Here is a 24,536-nt window from a genome sequence, read left to right as displayed (position 1 = left end):
ACCTCTGACCCCTCAGGGTGCGTTTAAATGAGATGAGGGTGGCAGACTGGGCATGTTTTGAAAGTCACCCCTGGGGTTTTCGGTTTCTGGGTCTTATTTTGATGCTGGTTGAAAGCCAGAATTCTGGAACGTATACAGGGGCGGGGCCACGGGAGCGCTGGCCCCAGTTGATTGGCCCCCAGAGTGCCCCCTCCCCTGTCATTCACCGATTCCATACATCTCATTGGCTAATGACAAGTTTGGCCCCTCCGTATGAATTGTGGCCGCTCCTATGCCCCCATCTTAAAAAGATCGCCCCTGCTGTGGCACTCCCAGCCAATGGTGAACGCTGGTGTTCATGTTCTCTGTACATATTCAGGATCCGTACATAGGGTTCTCTGGTCGGGCCGCTTATTAAAATGACACGGCTGTTGCAGAACGCCAGCGTGAAGGGATCATCACATTGCCCTGGGGTTTATTGAGATAAGCGATGGGATCATCAAAGTGTGATTGTTCTTGGCTCTGCCAGGTGATGGCCCAGATTTGTTTGCAACGCGCTTTGTGCCTCATTTAAATTGTGTTGCTCACTCCTACGAAAGGACTAACTCATCTGTGAATTGCATGTCCCAGTGGCCTCATTCCTTTATATTCATTTACAGTAGAACATTATTTTATTTTGCACAATGCTATTGACACATTTCTAATATAAAATAATTAACGCAATGGATTTCAGATCACTTTATCAATTCACTCAATCATGTCATTGTAGCCTTGAGCTAGCAGGAGGCTAGCTCTCCTACCCTCATTCAAGTCACCAGAGAATAACCTTCTGGTTATATGCTTAAGAAAGGAGCCTAATCTGAATTATACCAGCAAGACATCCTGGTGCATGGATGGATGAAAAAAGCTGGTTTTTGTTAAAAGTCAGACTTGTCATGAGAAATGGAGTGGGAATAAAACAGAATTTAAACAGCATATAACTGGAAGGCAAACTAGAAATGATTGTTTTTAAAAAGCAGCTCTCCTAAAAGAACTGAACTTGAATGTGGAACCACAGTTTTTAAGAACTGATTTTTTAGACTACAGCTAAGTCCATCAATCAAATTATATAACCAGAAATTCAATAGGATTTTGAACCTTCCTTAGCCTATTCATTTGTTTGTTGTGAGACTCAGAAAATAGTCTGTGTTCTTCAAAATAGTCTTTGAAGGGTTATAGCATAAATATACAATGTCTTGGGAAATTATATGGAGAATCCAGTATAATTTACAAAGAAAAATCCAAAAGAAATTATTACATCATGTTAAGCAGAACCCACTGACAGTAATTATATGGTTTTAATAGGGAGATTAGTGTCACATCTGTGGACCCTTTGCTGATCCCTAAGAAATACTGGTTTTGCTTTCGTAATAATGCTCTTTACCTTATGCTTTTTGAATAAAGCAATGTTACCATGTTCTGCGAAACACTGGGCAAATGGATGCTGCAGCTGAGAGGAAGAGTTCAGATTCACTTTCTACTCTTTGTGCCACGCATTTTGTTTCTAAGCATCGCTGATGTATTGACGTGCAAAAAACAGCCCATCTGATGTCATGTGACATCCAGGCCTTAGCAGATGTTAACTTCGTGATTTGGCTGATAGTCCAAAAGCTCGATCTATTCTTTCAAGGTCTCAGCGCCAGGCCATCAAGTCGCAGCTGCATGTCTAACATCGGTTCAACCCCCCAACAACAAGCCTCCGACCCAGCATCATGTGGACTCCACAATGAAACGGGGAAGGCAAAGAATAAACGGCCTTGGTCTCCTGCCTTGAAGCCCATAATGAGAGGCTCTGCTCTGTATGTAGGGGCTCCATCTAAAAAAGCACTGTGCTGGTCACAAATTTTTAACGTCTTCAAATTGACAACCATGGGCAAGTGTTCTGTCATTGACTGTAAAATCCAGACCATGACCAACGAGTGCAAGGAGCAAAGGGAATTAACAAGCAGTTTAACCCACAGAATACTCTGCAGACTCAATACGTTCTGACTGTCCAGTAAAATATTCATATTTATAAATATTTATTAAACGCAGAAGTGTGGTTTTCTGCATTTAGCTCTTGTGTGCCGCCCTATCTTCACTCATAAGTATTGCCAGAGGTCCCTACTGCATCTTGGTGGAACTCCCAAGTTTCCCCTTGAATTTTTAGCCTATTCTCTGATGCCTCTGGTCCATGAGGGCAAAAAGCACATCAGACAGGAACAATGATCCATGCTAATAACCAGACCACTCAAATGGTCCAATCGAAATAGACAGATGACAGGACCATCAGAGGGTTTGAAAGAGAGATGCACCTGATTTTAAACGCTATTTCCTGAGCAACAGTCAACCAAAACTTTTTAGAAAGTGAAGGATTCCTTTTTTTTTTCGAGCAATGGTGAGTGGTTCTATGAACAAATATTGGGGTACTGTGCCTGTGACTGGAAGCTCACCAGTTCAAATTTAAAGGCTGGCAGAGTGATTTCTCCCAGTGGAGGGAACAGCTAACCAAAAAGTTGGCTTTGATAACCGCTAATCGGCTAACTTCAAAGTTGAATTTGATAACGCTAAACCGATAAACCACAAAAAAAAAAAAGCCGCAAGCTAACGATTGTCATATCCTGTATCTGATCCTGCCTCTTTGGTGTTTGAAACGTGACAACATTAACCTTTTATTAATTGAATATACTTTGTTTTGGTTTTGGGCTCTGAAACCCTTCAAAACATGGAAAAGAAATCTAAAATTCTAACATGTTTAACAGTTTATCTCTGCAGGGCTCAGTGATTACCTGGGCATACTTAAGACTTAGCCAGCTGGGGATTGTTGGATTCTCTAGTCGCCGGAATAATTTTTTTTTCAATGATATTTGTGATGTCTGCACGCAGGATGAGCGAGCAGGGAGTGGGGAATCAGGGTCAGGAAGACAGAAATCCAAAAATGGGGTTTATTGCGGGCAAAGCACATAAACACGGAGAAAACTTCACAACACTTCAATGACCGGACTTGGGTAAACTGACTAGAACGCAGACTAAATACATATGAACAGAAATGCAGAATAGCTGAGAACAATCAGGAATTCACAAGAGGTAACGAGGGGGGCGTGGCACTCGGAAGGATCGTACGAGCAGGTCATGACAATATTCCTTTTACGATATATAAGCATTTTTGTTGGAGGAGTCCGATTCTGCGACTTGCTTATGCCGACATTTTGCCCTCATTAGAGCCACTGGGGGACTACAAACATTTGCCCAGATCTAGGAAGGAGGGTCTCAGTTCTTTATTGGTCTACAGCTCTATCAATCAGAAACCAGGAAACTGGCTGAAGCAGGATTTCCTGCTTAGTCGGATAACTTGTCATATTGAAGGTAGTCTGGGCTAAATGCAAGTGAATGAAGATAAAGTCCATTTAAACTAAGGTACCTGAAATCTGACAAGTTATGTGATTAAGCAAGAAATCCAGTTCTCCTCTTAGTTCAGGGTACCCCAGTTTAAATGGACTTTATCTTCATTCACTTGCATTTAGCCCAGACTACCTTACATATGAAAAGTTATTCACTAATCACGTCTTGTGTTTACACATAGTCAGCCAGCAGCGTGCTATATAAACTGTTGGAAACACAGTCACAACAGGCCAGAACAAGTATGTGTAATTTTACAAACGTTTTTGACCATTAAACTGTATTTACCTGCAAAAAAATAATAGCAGAATTAGAGTTGGCAGAACTAAATTTAGCAGAAGCTAATTGGTCCAGTAATGGTTGTCAAAGTTAGCGGAAATTGTAGTTCGGTAATGAAGACGTTAGCTTTGCTAATTAGCACTTAGCAGATTAGCGGAACCCTGGCCCTACTGATGTCACTGCTGGGCCATTAAACGAGGCCCTTTACCCTTAATTGCCCAAGGGATTGTTTGATTCTACTTTCTCAACAAAAAAAACAACAAGTTGCCTTGGGTAAAAGCATCTGCTAAATATTTAGCTATTATAGCCTCCATTGTTGTTTTGTTTAACATACACTACTCTTTTTTGTTTCCATAAATCAAGGGCCGTTACCATGGCAATATGATGGGTTTTTTAATCAAAATGCATTTTTATCATGGATATGGTATTTTAAAATGTAGCCTACATTTTTTTTCCTCAATAAAGACATTTTGCCACAGACACATTTGTCTGTGTATGGGCAAGTTAACGATTCTGACATAAATTCCCATTTGTCAAACAGGCAGGACGTATGCTTTCCATTACACCCTGCAATGGATCTGTCATGGACTCAGGAGTTTCTGGCATGGGGTGCGGCATGGTGCAGGTAAGAACGAAGGTGGACGACCCACTGGCAGCTCCAGGAACACAACAGCGGTTTATTAACGGAACAGAAAACGCTACAAAACAAAAACGGACCACGAGGGGTGAAAAAGCAAAATAGCAAAAACTAAAACTAACTAGCAAAGGTCAAGGCAACAAGGAGCAGGCAGGTAACCAAAAATCAAACACAGGCAACAAGAACTTCAGCAACAGCACCATAAACAACAGCAACAACAATGACTCCACAAGAAAACAAGGCAGGATCAGGAACTTAAGCACAGTAAGCTAACAAGGCTAACACAGGACAAGTGAGAACAATAAACGTGGGCTACAAAAACAGGAAACAGGTAAAATGAATAATTAAATCAAGCTCAGAAACTAACAGGGAAACTAAGAACTGACAAAGAAACAATCTAAACACAGGGCAAATAATGAAGGCAGGTAAAACAGAACAAGAAACTAGAAATACTGATAAATGAAACACTAGGGAACAAAAACAGAAGAGCCAGGATTTAAACACAAAACTACAGGGCTTAATAGCTACATGCTAAACTGAGCCAAGCAGCTGTTCAGGGAGCAGGGGAAACACACTAAATACTTTAACAACAGGGAGAACAGGATGACCAGCGACACCTGCTGGCCAAACAGGGAGGAGACATGAAAGACTGACCCTGACAGGATTGTTTTGTCAGGTTCCGTTCCTAAAGCTTGTTACATAAATGTGTGGGTGTCCATCTCATGGAAATGCACGATGTCCATTTCCACCGCGGTGACGGAATCTGTCCACGCTGGCCTCAGCCCCCTCTCCAAACTAAAACTGACCACTTCCAGTCTTCATGAATAATTGTAAAAGCCTTTTGTTTTTCCCTCCAGAGGCTCACTGTAACTTCCGTGAATGCATGTATGCGCATGACCACACATGAACTCCCAATTGCGGGCTAGCTTCTGAGCGTTGCGTACAAGCTGTTATTAAAGTGCAATTACAATTACAGTGAAGCTGGAGCACATTTGTAAATTATACACTGACGTTGAAAAGGTAATTAAATAGCCTGGATCATTCTTTTCTGATATGTCAGCGCATGTCATATCTCATTATTGGCTTAAGAAAGATGAATGCTGTAATTCTATTAACGGAAAAATATAATTAGGAAAAAATATCAGTCTATGATTAATATAAGTCCATTAAAATGCCTTTTAATGCAGCCACAAACAAAGCCAGGGAATGAGGACCTGGTTTGAAAAAACTGTGGATAATTTTTTTTTTTCTAGCACATCCTGAACACCCTTAGAAAACATGAGCTTTATATATGCATATATATAAAGTGTGTGTGTATATGTATGAGTGTGTGTGAGTGTGTGTGTATTTATGCATGTATGTATACTGTATATAAAATATGAGTATCCACAGTGACTTGTTTTTTGCTAATTTTTAATAATAGTTTGATTAGTGATCTATATTTAAGTAGTGTTGAAACAAATTTAAATGCCATGGACAACAGAGCTCCAAATGTATCAATGTTTGTTTACGTATATTCTCAATAATTCATGATGTGTAATTCACATGCATGCCAGAGTCAGACCATCCATATTCCAGCCACTTATTTTTTAAAGCCAGATTTGCTGCATGTAACATCAGTGGTCCTGACTTTATACCAGGAATGCTCTGACACTGAGGAGCAGGAGAGCAGGAGGAACAGGCAGAGGGAGTGACGTGATTTTTCTAGGCCGTCAAACGCCTGCCTGCTTTTAATACTTTTTACTGCCTTCCTTGCAAAGAATGGGGAATGACTGTTGTTTCTATCAAGACAAAAGTCTGCTGATTCATGCCAACCCCCCACCACCCCACCTTCATCGAATAATCATCAGTAATACAGAGAGCCTTTATGATTTTTCTTTTACATTTTCAAGTGGCAGATGAGTTCACTGACTGCACTTTGATGATCTGCCTTTAATGTGTGCGGCATGCATACGATTGGAGATCGAGACAAGCTGAACGGGGGGAAATAATATGGGCAGGCCAGGAACCTGAGAACTTCCCCTATAAACCTGAATGCCACCTGAACACCACCTACACTGTATCTGTTATTAGCTTAGAATTTATAAAATGGCAACGTGCACCGCAGCGTCCCTGAGATGCCTAGATTAAACTGCTGCTTTGTTTAAAATGAGGGATTCTTTACTAATGTCTTTTTAATAATCGCTGGACGTTTCGGGGATCCATGGAAGTCTGGCTTCTTCAAAGGTGTTAATGAAGCATCTGCAGGGTTATGCCCTTAAAATCTGGATTGCGATCGCAGAAGTGGAGCCCAGTTCATGCTTAGCTGTAATCAGAGTTTGCATTTGTCTGGTCACTGGTTCAAGGACAGTGTGGATACACAGAAATATGCACTTTATCTTTTTTCCTATAGGCCTACTGTGGTCCATTTGCCATCATATACTGTCTCATACAGGACAGTAGCTAGAAATTCTGGCATTGGACCCACTTGGTACATTTTGCCGAGGAGGGGTTGGGTGGGTGGGGGTTGTAAAGTGCTGGGCTGCCTGAATCTACTAGGTTACTCATGCCCCTCCAACATCCCTTGTCCCATTGCATATATCTATTACAGTACATCCCATTGCACATATCTATTATTACACTTATCTATTATGTTTAATCATTCTTATATTGAGCTATTTGTCTTGCACTCTCTTGTCTTGCATTGCACTGTAGTTTATCCCACCCTGTCTTGTTCTGTATTGCACTTCTGTTTGTCCTGCACTGTCTTGTCTTGCATTGCACTGTAGTTTATCCCACCCTGCCTTGTTCTGTATTGCACTTTGTCCTGCATTGTCTTGTCTTGCATTGCACTATAGCTTGTTCTATGTCCCTTGATAGGCCACCCTGCAACGGTGTTCCTTGGGACACATGTGACAATAAAGCTTGAAACTTGTCCCCTCACCCCTCATCTAACCCAGGACAGTCCATCGGCAGTATTTTCATAATCGCAGATGCCTTATTGAGGTGCGTTTCAAAAATGGCGAAACAGGCCAGGTGAAAAAAATCAAAATACAGAAAATCATAACATGCTTTTAATTATACTTTTCTACTAGTTTATGCATATTTTCCAGTTCAGACAAAAGAAAGTCATTACCAGTCATTTTCTAACTATATTAAGTCACAAATATATTGTTTTTATCATGTTTAAATGGCAATGAAAACTAATGGCACTTCACAAGCAGTCTAATTGAAGTAGCAGCTATTGTAGGTTTAATAGATTTTATAATGAAAAAATATATTTTCATTTATATTGTTTCTTGTTACTTTTGTGTTTAAATTGCAAATGCTGATTATAACTGGGAAAGTAAAGATACTGTTTTTGCATTCTCGTTCCGAAAATGTTTCTTTTTCATTTTTGTTTGTTGAGTATTGTAATTTATATAGTGTTTGTTCTCATATTTGCGGCAAGGTACAATAGAATTTCTAGTCCAGATTGTTCTGGTCAGATTCTTTATCCATCCCAACTTTTTCAATTCTAGCTACTCTTGTAAGCTCCACCTCCTCTTTAACAACCACATTTCTATTGGGCCCTTGGTCTGTCACTCACCCATTCATTGCCATCATTTGCTGATGGCCGCTAAGCCAGGCTAGGCTGTGGGCGGGGTAGCTGGCAGGCCCAATGACTTGTAGCTTCTGGCTGCTCTAATTCCTTATTTGGGCAGGCGGAGTCCTGCTTAAAAAGGGCCACATTTTGAAATGGCTTTCTGAGGGGTTGCTATGGAGCAGAGAAGGTTTCAGTCATTTTTATCAACAGAATTTCATTGAATAACAGCATGAGGTAGGGGTGGGTGTTTTATTGCACATAGGCGATGGGTGGCTACCCAGGAACGTGCAGAGGATAGTAAGCGTGGGCTCACCACACCGAAGCCAAACTCTAAATCTCTTCACCCACCCGTGCGGGCACGACAGGTTATTTGAAATCCGACTGACAAATGGATGTGAGACTGATGGACAAGGAGATCCATCTCCTTTCGGATAACAGTTGTCAATTTTACCCTTGTCCGGGAGTCACTCAGCTCTTCTCAAGAACGTTCTGCCGGTAAGCTGGGCTCTGTGGGGATGTTTAAATATGACCGGAGCATCGCCGCATACTGCCGTCCAAATGAGGCGATGCAGAAAGAAGTCCCGTTCCTGTCCACTTAAATGGCTCTCGGCCGCGGTGGGCGATGTGAACGCGGGGATCAAAGCGCTCCCTCAGAGCGGCAGGTCAGCACTTCCTGCACGTAATAAGGGGCCCGGAGTTAGAGCCAGCAAAGGCAGGGATGGTTCCCCGCTCTGCCTGCCTCTCTCATCACGAGACCCAGGATCCCCTTGATTTATGGCATCTGTGAACTCAGAAGCTAATGGGGGGGTCTGCTGGTGTAGAGCGGATGGTTTGGGAGGAACCGAGTAGACAGGTGGCATCCTGATGTAAACCTTCTCCAGGTGGTCAGGGTTTCCTTCAGATGAGCACCTGCCTGGCCACTTCGTCATCTCCAATTTGGGGGGGGGGGAGGGGTAGCTTTGTCAATGGCAGAACCTGCAATAAAAACCATGGGTGTTGATGGTGGGGGTCTAAGGGTCTCATCACCCTGGAGATGAGTCATCGTAATCAAACACAAATCAATTGTATGTCAATATACTGTACAGTAACCCCTTCACATTCATGAGGATTAGCTTGCTCTTGGTCCTCTGGCTGAAGCGCTGGTGCTATCTAAATGATTTGTAGAAATTTCCATTATTTTTAAACTGTGTTCTGAATCTGAAATTTGAAGCGACATTAGTTATAATTAAAGATTGCAATCGCACATTGATTTACTACTGTGATTCACCTGGCCAGCAGTACGTCTGCGGCTATAGAAATTTAATCAGCACCCTTCTAACCAATCAGATTTGAGAATTCAACGGCACTGTACTATAAATGTGTAGTATTATGTGTGTATATATAGTGTATCAATCTAATCTAGTCCAGTCTGTTGTAGCTATTGGCTGTAGTGTGCAGTCAATAAGCTGGCAGGGTTGTGAGGGCATGTTGTAAATTGCCTGGACCTGAGGGTCGCAGGTGTAAATCCCAGCTGTGGTGGGTTCCGGAGCAGACGACCTACAGCTGAGACAGAAGTGCAAGGCACTATGGGTAGGCGCCCAGAATGCGAGCTGGGGGTGCTACGCTGGCGTCGTCGCCGATGAAATACCTGCATTGCTCCGAAGCTGTCGCTTCCTGTTGGAGTTATGGCTGACGTGATAATTACGGAGTGACAGGGCGCCTGGCTGGAGCCGTGCCCAACCCGGGAGCCGTGTGTTCAGCCATTAATAACCCCAGTCTGCACTGGATGCTGGCTTTCTCTATTACTGAACTGCTCTTTCAAGCCGTGATCGACACCTCCCTGCATCCCCTTCCCCATCGTCTGTCGGCTCTCTCTGTGTCACTTTGTTTATTTGCTTGGCGTATGCTATTTTCTAAATATTTGAAACCATTTTATCAATTTATGAAGCGGGAGGGTGCACTTAGGTAACATATTCTGGGACAGAGCTGTCGGGCCTCCTTCCTGACAGCCTAGCTGTTGGTCCTTAATGACTACGCCATCTGCAGGCCAACAGCTGTGACTCCAATTACTACTGTTATGAATCATGTCAGGTGTTATTTGGTGTGTTTTGTGAGTTCTGGTTGTCTGACAGCCCGGATGGAGGACATGAGCTTAGAGACAAACCTCGTGGGTTCACTGTGCAGATTCAGACGGAAACAGCGAACGTGGCACCTGAACAAACACGTAAAGTGATTGAAGGTGTTTTGTCATTTGACTGTCCCTAAATGTGTTTTTTGCTTTCTCCCCTCTGCTCACGCAGGGGGTGGGGTGGGGGGTGGTAATCACTTTTGACAGGTTCCTCTATAAACAAGCACTCTGTAGCATCAGCATCATTATGCGTGTTGACACTGCAATCAATTTGACTTGCTTCAGCCAATGCTGTTGATGAATCGCAAAATTACAGCCGTTGGGAGTTGGGGGGGGGGGGGGGGGATCAAAAGTACAAGCGAACACAAAGCAACAATGCTCCTTCATCGCTACAGGTACCACCAGCTCTTTTGTGTTTTTTTGGCGGTCCACAGCAAGTCCCAGATGCCATTTTGGGAGAGGAATTTCAATTTATGCCACTATTTTTATGGATGGGGGAGCCTGGGGTGGGTTGCCATTTCATTTTTATAGTGTAAATTTAAGAACAGAGAGCTGACAGGTAACCAAGAATGACTAAAGTGCTTAATTTAAAAATGGAGATACAGTGTATTAGTGAGCATCGGAAAGAGCCTTAGATTTCTGAAGAACCGAGACATTATTCACTCTCTTCATTGTTACAGCTCAGTGTCTTTCTTATTATTTCTTTCTCTATTATTTTTTTACCACTCAAATGGAGAAGTTCTATTTAGAAGCCAGATGAATCTTAGTTCTATGGTGAACATGATTCAAAAGAAGGACAGAAGATGTAGAGGAATCCTTGTTATTTTTCTGAAATCTGTCCAGGGGAGTAAGAAAACGTTACTGTTCGTTTCTCGGCCGCTGTACTGCCTCTGTCTCTGCTGATGGGCTTTTTATAATGAGGTTAATTTAAAAAAAGTATGAAACCGATAGGCTGGTTTCTGGCATACCTGGATGTGAGAGTTATCTTTCAGTCAGGATACAGCAGGATTAAGGGGCATTTGCTTATATGCAGCTGCTTGCTGTCTGGGAGCTTCGAGACCCGAAGGAGATTAGCTTCATCTTTCCATCTTTGTTCTTTCACATGCAGGAGCGGACGGGCCGAGCGCCTGATTCGGGACGTCAGAAGCGGTTAGATGGCGAGTGGTCCGTGGGGAGTGGGGGTCACAGTGGGAGAGGAGCAGAGGGCTGGTCATCAGAGACAGACCGAGAGGAGCTTGGTTTCATGACCGCTGGTGGACGGAGCCAGTTATGACGCTGTCTAACCATTTCGCTATTCTCCAGTCCTGGAGAGCTACTATCCAGTAGGTTTTCTATTCTACCTGCTTCTGATGAAGCACACCTGTACCTGGCATTAACCTGAGAACAGGTGTAGCTCATCAGAAGCCAGAGAGGGTAGAAAACCTATTGGACAGTAGCTCTCCAGGAACGGAGTTGGAGACCCCTGCTCTAGAAGCTGATTTGAGGATGGAACGATGCTTGTGGCCTGACACCTGTAACATCTCAGAGATGCTCTCCAGGTTTCCCAGGCTCATCTGAAGAGACTGGAGTCAGGAATTCATGGGGCTCATACCCTCAGCTGGAGGGAGTCTGGGGCAAAATCAAGAAAAGAAGGCACTTGGATCATTTACTTTGAGGTCCACTTGAAATGCTATTCTGTAGGGCATTCACTGACGCCAGATCTTAAGTGCGACTGGGAATAAATATGGAAATGAAAACGATGGTAGATTTCTCAGCACGTTTAAGCCCTCTTACTGTTGTTCAAACCGCCCATGGTGATGCCATTTTATTGTGTAACCGAAGTAATTGCAGTATGTGCGTAGGTGTAAGGTGTAATGCCTATTAGCACAATATAACCACCTACACAAGCTCTGTCCTAACTTTTATTATACATCATTCTCATAGATGTGTAACGGTGGGTTTTGTGTTTATAGCACCTTCCTGTTGCCAGGGAGGATGAGAGTGCCCCCATCACATCTTCTGACTGTGACGGCAGTTCCCAGACACCTTTGGGGTTTGAAGGCATGGACTCTCCATCCTTTCACACCACTTGCTGCTTCTGGAGGTTCTCTACCTGTGATGGCGAACCACTGGAAACCAGCCAAGGTTTTTACCCAGGGCTGTATACAGGGGGCGGGGCTACAGGTTAACTTGTGCCAGCTGAAAGCTAATTGGTCGTCTCCTTTGCCACTCATTGACATTAAAGCTATATCAATGGCTTATGATAAGCTTGGTCAATCTGTATGAGTTATAGCCCGGCATGGAGCCACAAGCTGGGTGTGCTTTTTTTCCTAACTACTGCTGACCAAAACTCTCGAGCTGCTCTTTATGTCGCTGCTGCTCCATCAGATGGTGGATGGACCCCCCCCGCACGAAACGGGATTAATCTCCCTCTCTCACTTCTGTCCAGGCTGCACCACACCTTATTCGAAATTTGACTGAGGCTAAAAGATTGCCTTTATTATTAAGGCCCAGAAATTAGCAGGGATGCCCAGGACCTGAATCGATCCTTAAAGCCTTCCTATTTATTCTTCCTGCCTTTCCGGTCGGTCTGCGTAGCCAGGCAGACACTAAAAAAGATCCACTGCACCTCTTGGTGGGTAATAAGGCATCCAGAAGTGCTGCCTTCACATTAACTTCAGAGTATGCCAACGTCCTTGTCCACCGCTACATAGGGCATCTAAAGCTGTAGGACTGTGGAAAGTTTACTTATATTCTACATTAGAGTTTACTTATATTCTACACTAGAGTATAATGGAATTTTATTATTGTGTTCTGGGTAGTAGTGAGTACTAAAATAGCACACAAATCAGAGTGAGAGAGTGTGAGTCAATAGGCACGACTGGTGTTTCACTGTTGCCATGGAGTCACCGCCATGTCTTATGCGCTTTATCTGACCCAAAATCATGCACCCATATTAATCAGCGCTTGTGTTAGTTTGTGGCTGTTAGTAACACGATGGAGGTGCGAGTCCGTTTGTAAATGACCTTCCGGGGGTTCCTGCCTGTAAATGTGACTGAGTTCCACTGGATAATGTCAAGGCTCACCCAAAGAAATGTATTATAACGATATTTCACATGCTGGTCCACAATAGCTTTTACTCAACAATAAATAAATGATATGGTTTGACATAAAACTTGAGAGCAATGCGCCGGGGTAATAAAACGTACAGTGAGGAGAGGGAAAACTGCGATTGATGAGAGGCTGCGCGGGAAGAACATTTAACATTCACACTGTAACTGTAGGAGCATGTGTCCTGCTAAAGGCTACAAGGGTTAGCTCTTTATTAAAGTCCATCCTGATTTCTTACAATCATGGCCTTCAAACCCTAAACCTTCTGCAACTGTCTTTCTTTTAAGTGAAGAGAATGGAAAAATCCATCCATTTTCTGAGGCTGCTTGTCCTATTTAGGGTCGCAAGGGGTCCGGAGCCTTCGGGCGCAAGGCGGGAAACAGCCCAGGATGGGGTGCCGATTTATCGCAGGATGCACTCACACATATACACACCTATGGGTAATTTAGTAACTCCAATTAGCCTCAGCATGTTTTTGGACTGTAGGGGGAAACCGGAGTACCTGGAGGAAACCCCACGACGCTACGGGGAGAACATGCAAACTCCAGACACGTAGAACCTTGAATGCAGGTCCCAGAGGTGCCACCATGACACCCCAGGAAAAATCAGCTGGTAAAAAAAAAAGAAAAAACAGTTTATTATTCAATTGGGGGCCAAAATGGCCAGGAGAAGAAAAGATGTAGGAAGGAAGTGAGGAGAAAGGGGGGCAAACAAATTAAGAGGTGTTACATAAGATCTGAGCTCTGCTTCTCAGAGTCATTTTCACAAACAGCTTAAATACTGGGGGCGGGAGAGTCGGGGGGGGGGGCAGAGGGGGGGCACTATACCACTTTACTTGTAATTGACTGGCGTCCCCCTGACAATATGGAGCACTGTCACGCTTCGCATCTGCTTAGGAGATAAACGGGGCTATACCTCAAGGATCCTCAGTGAGATGAACAGAGAACAGGCTTGATTGAGATGCTCGATTGGTAGCAGCCCCCGGCTGGACCAGTGGAGAGGTCACATGAGACTAACAGTGACATCACGTCTCTTCAGGTCAGGTGACTGTCCCAGAGGAAGTCCCGTCGCCGTTAGACTGTGAATGGGGCTGAGATGGGGCGACGCTTACCGGACCAAACTGCTTCTGGTGGACGAACTGAAGAAAACAGTAGGAGATATGCCCCCCACCCACCTGAAGTCCAACGTGTCAGTATGCGACGACTTTTTCATGGTGACTCCACACATTTCCCATGATTCCATTTAGCCACGTGCCTCCTCTCAAGGCTTCAGGCTGGCGACACCAAACACCTGAAGACCTTTAGCATCGACTCCTGAAGCTGCCGTGTTCTTCTGCTGGGCGAAGTGTTGACACCACTGTGACGAATCCATCTGCCTGCATAAAGATCCTCGCTGCAAGCTGGAAGCATCCATGTGAAATTTGCAGAAAAAGCTCATTATATTTACTATATCACTAATAATAACTGATAAATTCGATGCGCTGGTACATGGACCCTTATTAGGTCACAAACAAGATGCGATTTGGTGGAGGAAGGATTTGTGCGTCTAGCATGGTGTGATTTATATCGTCATTACGAGGGGTGTATAAGAGATTAATCAGTAGCTGAGCTAACAAAGCAGCCTTTGCTGTCGGCTCAGCTGTATGTGTCTCGTATTTGAATGTTTGCAATTGGAACAGAGAAGGGTTTGGATGGCCTATCTTTTGATGATGCATCAAAAATGCCTCTAAGCTCCGTTGGTCCGTCAGATGCGATGATAAACAAAATCATCAGGATTTCCTTGTTCAAAAAGCACTGTATGAATATGCACGTTGTTGTCTGGAAGGCTACAAGTGAGCCGCATGCTAACATGCCAGAAAGTCAGCCACGCGGTTCATTGGTTGCTCTGCTGAACGGTGGTAGGATGATGCTTGCGGATGTCGCATTCCCTGCACGTTATAGCATGGATCAGAGTTGGATATTGAAGTGTCCTTGAAGATATATGTATAGAAATAAAGTGTTATTGATAATGAGAAACAGTACAGACAGAAACTGCACGGACATTGTAACAGTCCTATTTATTATTTATTAAAGAATGGCTTCAAAATGATCAGAAGGCAGCATGGGAATTCACTGAGCCTTACAAGCTTGCAGAAAGTGTCGCGTGGTCACAAGGGGGCAGCAGAGGGCAGCTGGGGGTAGCACCACAGAATGCTGTGAGTGAGGTGTCAGGGTGGTGAGGGTAGGCCTTCAGGGTGCTTTATTAGTCCAGCGTAAGTCTCCTGGGATGGGGCTTTCCGTCGACTCGCCAGCAGAGGCCTGGCAGCACTGAGGCAGTCAGAAAGTTCTAATTAACGCAGAAAACGCTCAGTCCTGTCGATGCCCCCTTGAGGAGTTCCCAAGCCGCAAAACTTTATACTGAGGTGAACTGGGTATTGATTATGTTGTTTTGTTGCTGTTCCAGTTTAATTTTCTTCTTTAATTAAAGAAGGCATCTCAGCCTGGAGACCATCTGCAAAGCCTTGGGGACATGGCAAGGATGGGATGGATGAAATTGGCTCTGAGGAGAGAAAGAAAGTATGATGGAAGAAAGAAGAGAAAGAGGAAGTGTACGAGAGGTGGTACAGTGGGAGGTGGGAAGGGGAAGGGGCACCAAGGGTCAGATGGAGTAAGGGCGTGAGAAGAGACAGCTCAGCATCTCACGAGATTGCGGTGAATGGGAGAGGGTCAAAAGGATAATTATGTACCTACTCTAACCCCGGGGACGTACTTGGGGTGTGCTGCTGCATGTGCCCTGCTGATTCCAGCATATAACAGGTGGGACTGTGGCGAAGCAGGAGCGAAGCATGATTTCAGCATATAACAGCTGGGACTGATGTGAAGCAGGAGCGAAGCATGATTTCAGCATATAACAGGTGGGACTGTGGCGAAGCAGGAGCGAAGCATGATTTCAGCATATAACAGGTGGGACTGTGGTGAAGCAGGAGCGAAGCATGATTTCAGCATATAACAGGTGGGACTGTGGTGAAGCAGGAGCGAAGCATGATTTAAGCATATAACAGGTGGGACTGTGGTGAAGCAGGAGCGAAGCACTGCTATCCTCAGCTGCTCTGGTTTTCTCACGTCCCTCCCTTCCCTCCTCCTGCTGTTGCTTTCTTATTCCTCTCCTTCTCTTCTCCTCCCCTTGGCTGCTCCCATCGCAGTAGCTGCCCACAGAAGGAGGTGTCCAGCAGCCTGTGGTTAATTTTTTGGCGGCAGTACTGGGAAAGGCGGCCAAAATGAGCAGGGAGGTGATGGGGCTTGATGGTGGTTGTGCTGGGGGGTGCTGGTTGGGTTGACAGTTTCTCCCACTGAATGTGGCTACTCCGTGTTCAGTAATTTAGTAATTAACCCCAGTTTCAAGTCAGTCATTTGTTGCAGAGGCCCTGATAATAGAACAGCCTCCAAGAGCTTTGTAAGGTCCAACAAAGGGAAGAGTAATTGCAAAAAGATAAAGTTCTACAAAAGCTGGTAGGTTGGTGCTTTCACAGATAAAGACTGGATGCATAAAATCGTGTAAGGGTGCAAAGTGAATGTGAGGGCGTAGCATTCTGATAAAACAGAGGCTATGTTAGTTAGTCTATCACACATATCCCAGGGCCTCTAACAGAATGGCACACATAGGCAGTCTGGCCTGGACAAAACAAGGATGGAAGGTAATACGCAGTAGATACTATAAAGCAGTTTATTTAGATAATATAACTGAATTTTCATGGTAACACATTGTCCTTTATTGGTAACAGCCGGAAAAGCCGGGGTGGGGGGGTGGGGGGCAGCTCTGAATTTAGCGTAGAATCACATCCCTGGCCATTAATAACTCAAGGAACGACTGATCCTCTCCAAAAGTGCCCGTTTGATTGAAAGACGCCAGCTGTTTCCCCCTGGAGGCCAGTAGCGGCCTTTGAAATGCAGCAGGGGACAGGCTAATTAACGACAGTCCGCATCCTTTGGTCCGTGCCACTAGCGGTCGTTCTGTTTAATTTGCGGCCACTACGGTCCTCTAATGCTTGTGCTGGTTTGCATTTCGCTTGGTTGATTAAGGCAGGCGGGCTGGCGGCCCATAACAGGGTTGTCATGGTGATCACCCTGGTGAAAGCAGCTGCCTCATCCAATTACAGCTTCTTAACCAATGAAACCTAAGTGTAGTGTTACAAGATACTGCAGTAGGTTTACAGGTACAGTGGAGTCAATAAAAGACTGCACTTACTTTTACATTTGGTTCATTTTTGCATATGAAACAAAGCTGCAATCAATGTTTAATCAGGGTTTATCTATTATTCATTTACAGTGCTTAACTCTTCAACTATTAATTGATCAAATAATTAACTGACCACTAAGAAATTTCACAGTGAATAATAAACCATCCTTCCAGGGCATAGATAAATTACAGCGCTAAATCCTTGGGTTTTTCCGAAAGGTTCAAACTGATCATCACACATGAGATCGTGAAATTTGATTAATCAGTTAAGGGGTCAGGAAGGGGGGACACTTGGGACGGTGATTAATAACGCCAGACTGGCGTCCACCTGAAGCTCAAACACAGGCCTGCCCGCCTTCTTACTTCAGCGAAGGCCTAGATGGGCCATCCTTTGAGAGTGATGACTCACCCGCCTCATGAATATTTATGCCCGCAATGAGTATTTTTAACAATCGCTCTTAGTTTATTTGAACAAAGACGTGTTTCTGCAAGAGTGGAGTCTGACTGTCTGTCGAGGGAGTTCTGTCAGAGGTAAATAAAATTTTTAATTGAACTCTGCTACAACTGAAACCTAATCTTCCAGTCCATGAATTGATTTGGTGCATCCTTCTGCATGCTAATTCCTGCTGTACACAGGGAAAGCGTCTGCATGGACCTGCCTGGGCACCAAATATTATCATCATTTTCCCTGAGGCACCACAAGGCATTTAAGCAGAAGAAGGGTCATGCGAACAAGGTTGTATGACCGAAACTGCCAGCTAGGTGAAATGGTGTCCTTTGAGTTTGTCCCGTCGCCTATGCTCGGTCAGCTTCCTGGTAGAGCAGACAGGCAGCAGGCTATCTGTAATTGTAATCAGGAAGCAAGCCCCAAAAGCAGGCAATCACTTCAGACTGTTTTTGGGCCTGGATGACTATTTGACAAGGCAAAAAAAAAGGAGAGCCCAGATAATGTAACTACCCCTTCACGGGATGATGGAAGCTTACACCCCTCAGAGTGGAACATTCCTGTCGTTGTGACATCACAAGGCAGCGTCGCTCATCGAGAGGCTGTCCGCGGTACTAAAATCACGCTAAGGGGGCTGCTGTCCGTGGTCCTGAAAAGACAGCACTGCCTCTCATCCCTACTACAGTACCTCACTCCACAACTCTAACAAGAACCTCTCGCTTGCTGTTCTTGACATTTATTTTGTATGCATTTTAAATTCGGCTCGCTCATCTAAAATTCTACAGCCCAGCCAAGGTTTCCTCACGTCGTCTTTCCACCTCTTTTGTCCGGCTGTCGCTTGTGAATTTCAGAAAGACTAACTACTGAGGCTAGAACAGCATTAATGAAGCATTGAAGGCTTGGCTGTTGTCTATGACTTCTATGACACTGTCTTACTCCAGCTTAATAAAAAGTTTTAAAATTAATTTTAATGAATAGAAATTTTGAAACGAGTTGCTCAGGAATGCATCTCATAAAGGTCTCTGTAGAGTAAAATAAGTTTTTTATAATGCCTGCTGAACTGGTTTTACACCGGTTTTCTCTCACTCCACTAGCTCACTTCGCTTTCAATTTAGTAAATTCCAGCCACGGAACTTAAGGGAGCGACGTGCTGTGGACTTTCAGGAATTCTCCATTATGGAAAGTGTTTTTCTCCTCTGAGCATTGTCTGTTTCTCTCTAGCCTTTATGAATTATTAGAGACCGCCTTCACAAGCACGTCTCTCTGCATCTATCAGATTGGTCTGATGGATAGATTTATGCCGGGCCGTAGGTTGCTTAGCTTGGAACGGTAGCCTCTTGTTTTCTCTCTCTGGTTTCTTTCCACCATACTTTTTCAGTCCACCAAGCTGCATTGTTTTGTGTTTCCACTTGCGGTTCATCTATAATCCCACCACAGGGGGGAGACTCGATTTCACAGGGTTCTCACGGTGAAATGCCACCGTGGGCTACCTGTAGGCCTCTTTCTCTGAGCCCCCTGGTTCCGGAATGCAGCGTCTTTGGCTAAAGAGGCCTTACTGTTTACTTCAAAGGTGCTCTCCAGGCCTTCACGCTTAAATACTGCATTTGGTGTGTGTTTCTGTGTGATCAAAATGCGAGGACAGGCTGAAGTGGAGAAGTGGTATCGCTTTTCATTTTTAAAAAAATCCAGAAGACTAATATAAACGGTGAGTACAGCACCACTAATATGGAAATCGGTGACTCATAAATACACACTAAGCAGATAATCATAAATGGACTCTGCCTGGAATGTTGATGTAATAGAAATAATAAACAAACAAACAAACGAGGCCGGGGGCAGAGGGGGTTTAAAATCTATTTCCTGTTAGTGGTCCTTAGGCATTCTCCCCTGCTAACTGGGACCCACGTTCTGGACCCACGTTCCTGACCTGACACCATGCCCATAATTTGAATGGGGGGTCTGGCAACCCTACTGATGGGTCCCACCCAGCTGGGGGGAGGGGGGGCTGGTGGTCCCGGCAACCCTACCGATAGGTCCCACTCGAGGGGGCTACATGCCTGCACCCCCATCTCACCCTGTGACATATATTTGCCCTTTTTGGATCAGCGACTTTCTGATCTTGACGTATCAACCTGCAGAGCCACACACTCCCCCCCCCCCCCCATGTCAGACAGAGCCCCCTCCACATGGGTCCCCTGGCACCTTTTGGTCCAGGTGCATCTTCATTGTCATCACTATCAGACAGATGGGCTACGGTGAAACTTCACTTGTTTTTTTAGCCGTTTTTTTTTTCTTTTTGTATTACGGATGCTAATTGGACTTTGATTCACCTTCATTGTTCGTTGCTCTGCCGTGTATTTGTGAGTGTTTGTGCTTTTTTTGGATGTTAATCAGTGATGGGTATTGGTGTAAGCAAATGAATGCATGGAAAAAATGTTTTCAGAAAACAGAAAATTCCCCTGTGGAAGAATTCTGCTTGGTAATCAGACCCACACCGTCTGTGTGATGTCATTGGTTGGAGGACAGAGTGATGTGGCCAATAGGCAGGTTAATCATTTTACAATTACTATGCCTTTCCTGCTTCATCACATCATTTATAGCATTTGATTTGAAAAGTCTAAGTGTCTTCAACCATTATCGTGTTGTATTAATGTGAATTCCACAGATTTATGTGTTTTTTGAAACATCATCGCTTTGTTCCCGCTGCGATTGGCTGTCAGATCTGGTTTATCAGAGTGGGCTTGACTGCGCTTCTCGGTTTGTGGGCGAGCCAGGTCTTCTGCATGGAAAAATAATGCGATTCCTTTATCATGAAAGGACGGCCGATCGCTTCAGTACTGCTTTCTCTCTCTCACCACCTTCACCTGAGGGAGGAATTTTTTCCTTTTAGTTCCCAATTTTGACCTTGAATTTCTTTTCTATGTACATCGATTCAATGGGATCATATTATTTGAGTAGCGCAGCTTTGGAGAACTTTGGAGACCTCCACGTCTCACAAGCCCATTCTCTCCCACCTGCTTTCATTCCTTCTCCTGCTCTCCTCACATTCTTCCCGATGTCGCCCGCCCGCATTGAATCGACTGAAATCCATTTTCTTCCCTCCTTCTATCACCGATTAGCGATAGATGACGAGTCCGCTCGCTGTGACTTCGGAGACCTCCTCTGCGGTTATAGTTTTTGCATTTGTCAGCTAATAAAGATCTCTGTCCAAGGCTGTCGCCGAATCAGATAACGTGCGATAACTTCTGGGAGGTAACCTTATCTGGCAGCAGTAGATACAGATAAGCAACGCTCTCGGTTTATTCCCGCTGAGTCTGTTTGGGTGGCCGTACTGTCTGGAGTCGTATCTCACTCGCCTTCCTCGAATTCATGGTGCTGCTTGCAACCTCCTACCGTCCTGGCCATCTACGGCCTGTCCTCCTCCTCGTTGTGGCACCGAGGTTGTCGGGGAGCGGCTCGTCTCTGCCGTGTCACCGACAGGACCTGAATCACTGGTCGCTTGTAGTCATTCTGGAATCCAGGCTTTGAACTCTGCAGTAGACTGGCTGTACACTGGCAGTCACTGCCAGGTTTAACACTACAGGGCGCAAGGAACAAGTAAGAATCGGATCGGACAAGTGTGTGACTGACAGCACACACAGGAAGTGAGTTAAATGAGACTGCGATTGATGCCACATGTTAATCCCGCCCACTGCGGGGCCCTTATCGCTTCTATCACTAGTGAGGAACTGTCACTACAGAGCAGTAATACTTTTTCTTTGTTGACTGCTTGTTGGATGACTGTCTCTCTGAGCTCGGGGACCCAAGAGATCTAACCAAAGAGGAAGACTTGCACGGCAGCGCCATCAGAACAAGTAAAACCCCTATTTTGCTGGATTTGTTCCGAAAACGTATCTGTCATGCTCCTGTATTCTCAACCTCCCCCGGTCTCCCCCCCACACACAAGCCCTGCCGAACTTGTCCCCGTGCATTGCGTTAATCTTACATCCCTGTCCGGGGCGAAGAAACTTTCGTTGAGATGCACTGGGCTGTAAATCATCACGGAGGAGGAAAGCAACCAGCGTTTCGCCTGCGCAGGCCCTGAACGGGGCAGGGCTTTTTAACACGCGGCACGCACCATGCGGCACGCACCACGAGGGGGAGGCACACGTGCGAATCCCCCGTGTGTTCAGAAAGAGCTGCTTGGGAATGTCAGTGTAATTTTCATTAAAGCTAATTACGCCGAGACGAAGATGGAAAATTCCAGATGATTACCGTAAGCTCTCTGAGCGTGTTGTTTACTTCGGCGATCTCGCCCGGCGGAGGTATACAGAGCTGGCTTTGAATTTCATTGTCTTTAAATATCATTAAACGCGAGAAAGAAACTTTACCAGAATCAGCAATCAGTCAGCCTCTGCTATGGCGTTATTAATACCCCCATCTTCCTGCACTACCTAAACGTGCTGACTCCTGGATAAGGTTTCTGCTGAGATTATTACATTGCCTGACATATATCTAAAATAAAATCACATTTTCTCGGTAAAAAGGTTTGTTTCCAGTGCAGTCGGCATTCTGCTGTATGCAGCAGGTGGTATAGTAGCTAAAGTGGTGGAATAAAATGTCAAAGGTTCACAAAAATAAAATAAAATGCCCCATTTTTTTTCACCTATGGGTGACTAACTGGGTTTTTCAATGCTGTGCTGCAAAGTTCCGTCTCGTGTACAGAAGGCAACTTTCTTGATGTTTCGACAAGTGCAGACATTTGTATTTTAAAGCCAGTTTAACTTATCTAGTTCTGAATTTTCCACATATTTTTTGCAAAGATTAGGTCACAGGTACAGACCGACCCCGATCCCCGGACAGGAGCAGATCCACGCCTCCATGTGAGGGAGTTGGTGCATGACCTTCTGCGGGTAAGAGAAGGGTGAGTAAAGAGAGGTCAGTGCCCCCCGCCCCCATATGAGGTCAGTGCCCCCCGCCCCCATATGAGGTCAGTGCCTTGCTTCACTCTTGCCTCTCTTAATCAGACAGCAGATAAAGCAGTAATCTTGCACATTTCACAGTTCGGAAGATTCGGTGAAAACTCCACTTGGCTGGCCTGGATTTGTTAAAAATGTAATTGCAGCTGCCATATTGATTGCTGGATGCCTGTAACCCCACATGGGTAGCAGCCGTTAGAAGTCTGTGCTCTGGACCACGCCTCCATCCTCCCAGCCACCTTGGCAACCCCAGCCTTCCCCAGGACAATATGCATGTCGCGCTGTGTCCTGATCGCCGTGGAGACACAACACTGCTCAGTTCAAGACCCCGCAAGTCAGCCGACCAATCAAAGCGAGCGGATGTGGTCACGTGGACACTCGGGTCACCGGTGAGTACGTTCGGGAGACCCCAGGTTTGTGCCTGTTAAATCCATCTCCTTTCGTTCCTTTCTGCAAGCGCCTCCCTCAGACTGAAAAAATGTTTTAACTCGAGAAGTGAAGCAGGACGCCCACAAATTATTTATTTCATAATTAGCACGTGCGTAACAACATGAATAAATACATCAATCCATTTTCTAAACCAGTTACCCAGGTGAAGGTGACAGTGCGATAAATATTCATAATTTACTCATCAGGAGCCGGGCTGGGAGCACAGTACGAAAAAAGAGGGTGGTGTTTTTAATAGATGAACACTTACCCAGGGAAGGGGTGGGTGGCCATGCCTGGGCCAATCCTGAGGGAGAGCATCGTATTCCTAGAAGGGCACTGCTGTTATACCATTGAGTGTCTTTTCCTCAGCAGCAGGCTCCCATTATTTAGGAGCAAACAGGAAGTGGAGACCAAATGTCAGAACTCAGCATGGTTGACTGGTGAATGAATTAACCGTCGGTTTGTTGCCCTTAGCGCCGAACACCGCTGTGACACGCCCAGCGTGAGTATCGGCGCGGTGGCCAACGGTCTCGAGCTCAGCCGTGCCGGCGTCTCTGACGGCCCCCCTCATTAAAAGGCTTTTCACCAGACAAATGGCTGGAACGCAAGGTACAGATTTACAGGCCAGTGGTGAAAGTGAGGGATTTGTATAAACGGGTTTGGACATCCAAGCCTTTGAAGTGGCCTTTAGGTTCCCATCGTCGTGACGACAGGCCCAGTGAATAATTCATTACATTTCGGGCCATTTTCAAGTGATGTGGCCTGGAAACGGGTTTCCTTCGTTAAAACCACCCATTAACCCACTTGGTACCTTAACGGCCGCTCGAAATTCCATTCAGCTCCAAGAGACCCAAGCTACCTACAGGGCTTGTTCCGCGTCTCAGGGCGGCGTAACCCAAGCTCCATTCCAGCACCGCTTGGTAGTCTGCAGATAAATGGGATCCGGCTTCAACATCTACGATGGGTGGGATTATTGTGCACCATCCATCACTGCCTGGTTTAACCCAAAAGGGAACCAATTATGTAACCCAGAAGAAGTAGGTTAAAGCTCTCTGTGATTGACATGCATGATAATCCCACCTACTGTGGGTTTCAGAGCCTTGATTTCTCCTATCGCTTCTGTGTGAGACATGCCTAATGAGGAGGAGGGTTGCCATATCGTGAGCGAGATGCCCCTTAAAGTCCTCTCCTTCTGAGAAGTGCAGGGATTACACAGGACCCTGTGGGACTTTAAACAGAGTGCCGTGCCTCTTACTCCCCCCTCCCCGACTCCAGGTGTCCACCATTAAACAAAGGGCCTGTGACCGTATGGAGCGGCAATCATAGTTTGATTGTTTCCCCATTTCTTTCCGTCGTCATGGTTACCGAAGAATAGGCAGCAACATACCATTTTGTGCAAGAGGTTGCACCGAGCG

The sequence above is a fragment of the Paramormyrops kingsleyae genome, chromosome 22 (assembly GCF_048594095.1).
Source record: "Paramormyrops kingsleyae isolate MSU_618 chromosome 22, PKINGS_0.4, whole genome shotgun sequence".
In the NCBI taxonomy this organism is placed as follows: domain Eukaryota; kingdom Metazoa; phylum Chordata; class Actinopteri; order Osteoglossiformes; family Mormyridae; genus Paramormyrops; species Paramormyrops kingsleyae.
The sequence above is the reverse complement of the archived record's forward strand: the minus strand, read 5'-3'. Positions refer to the sequence as shown.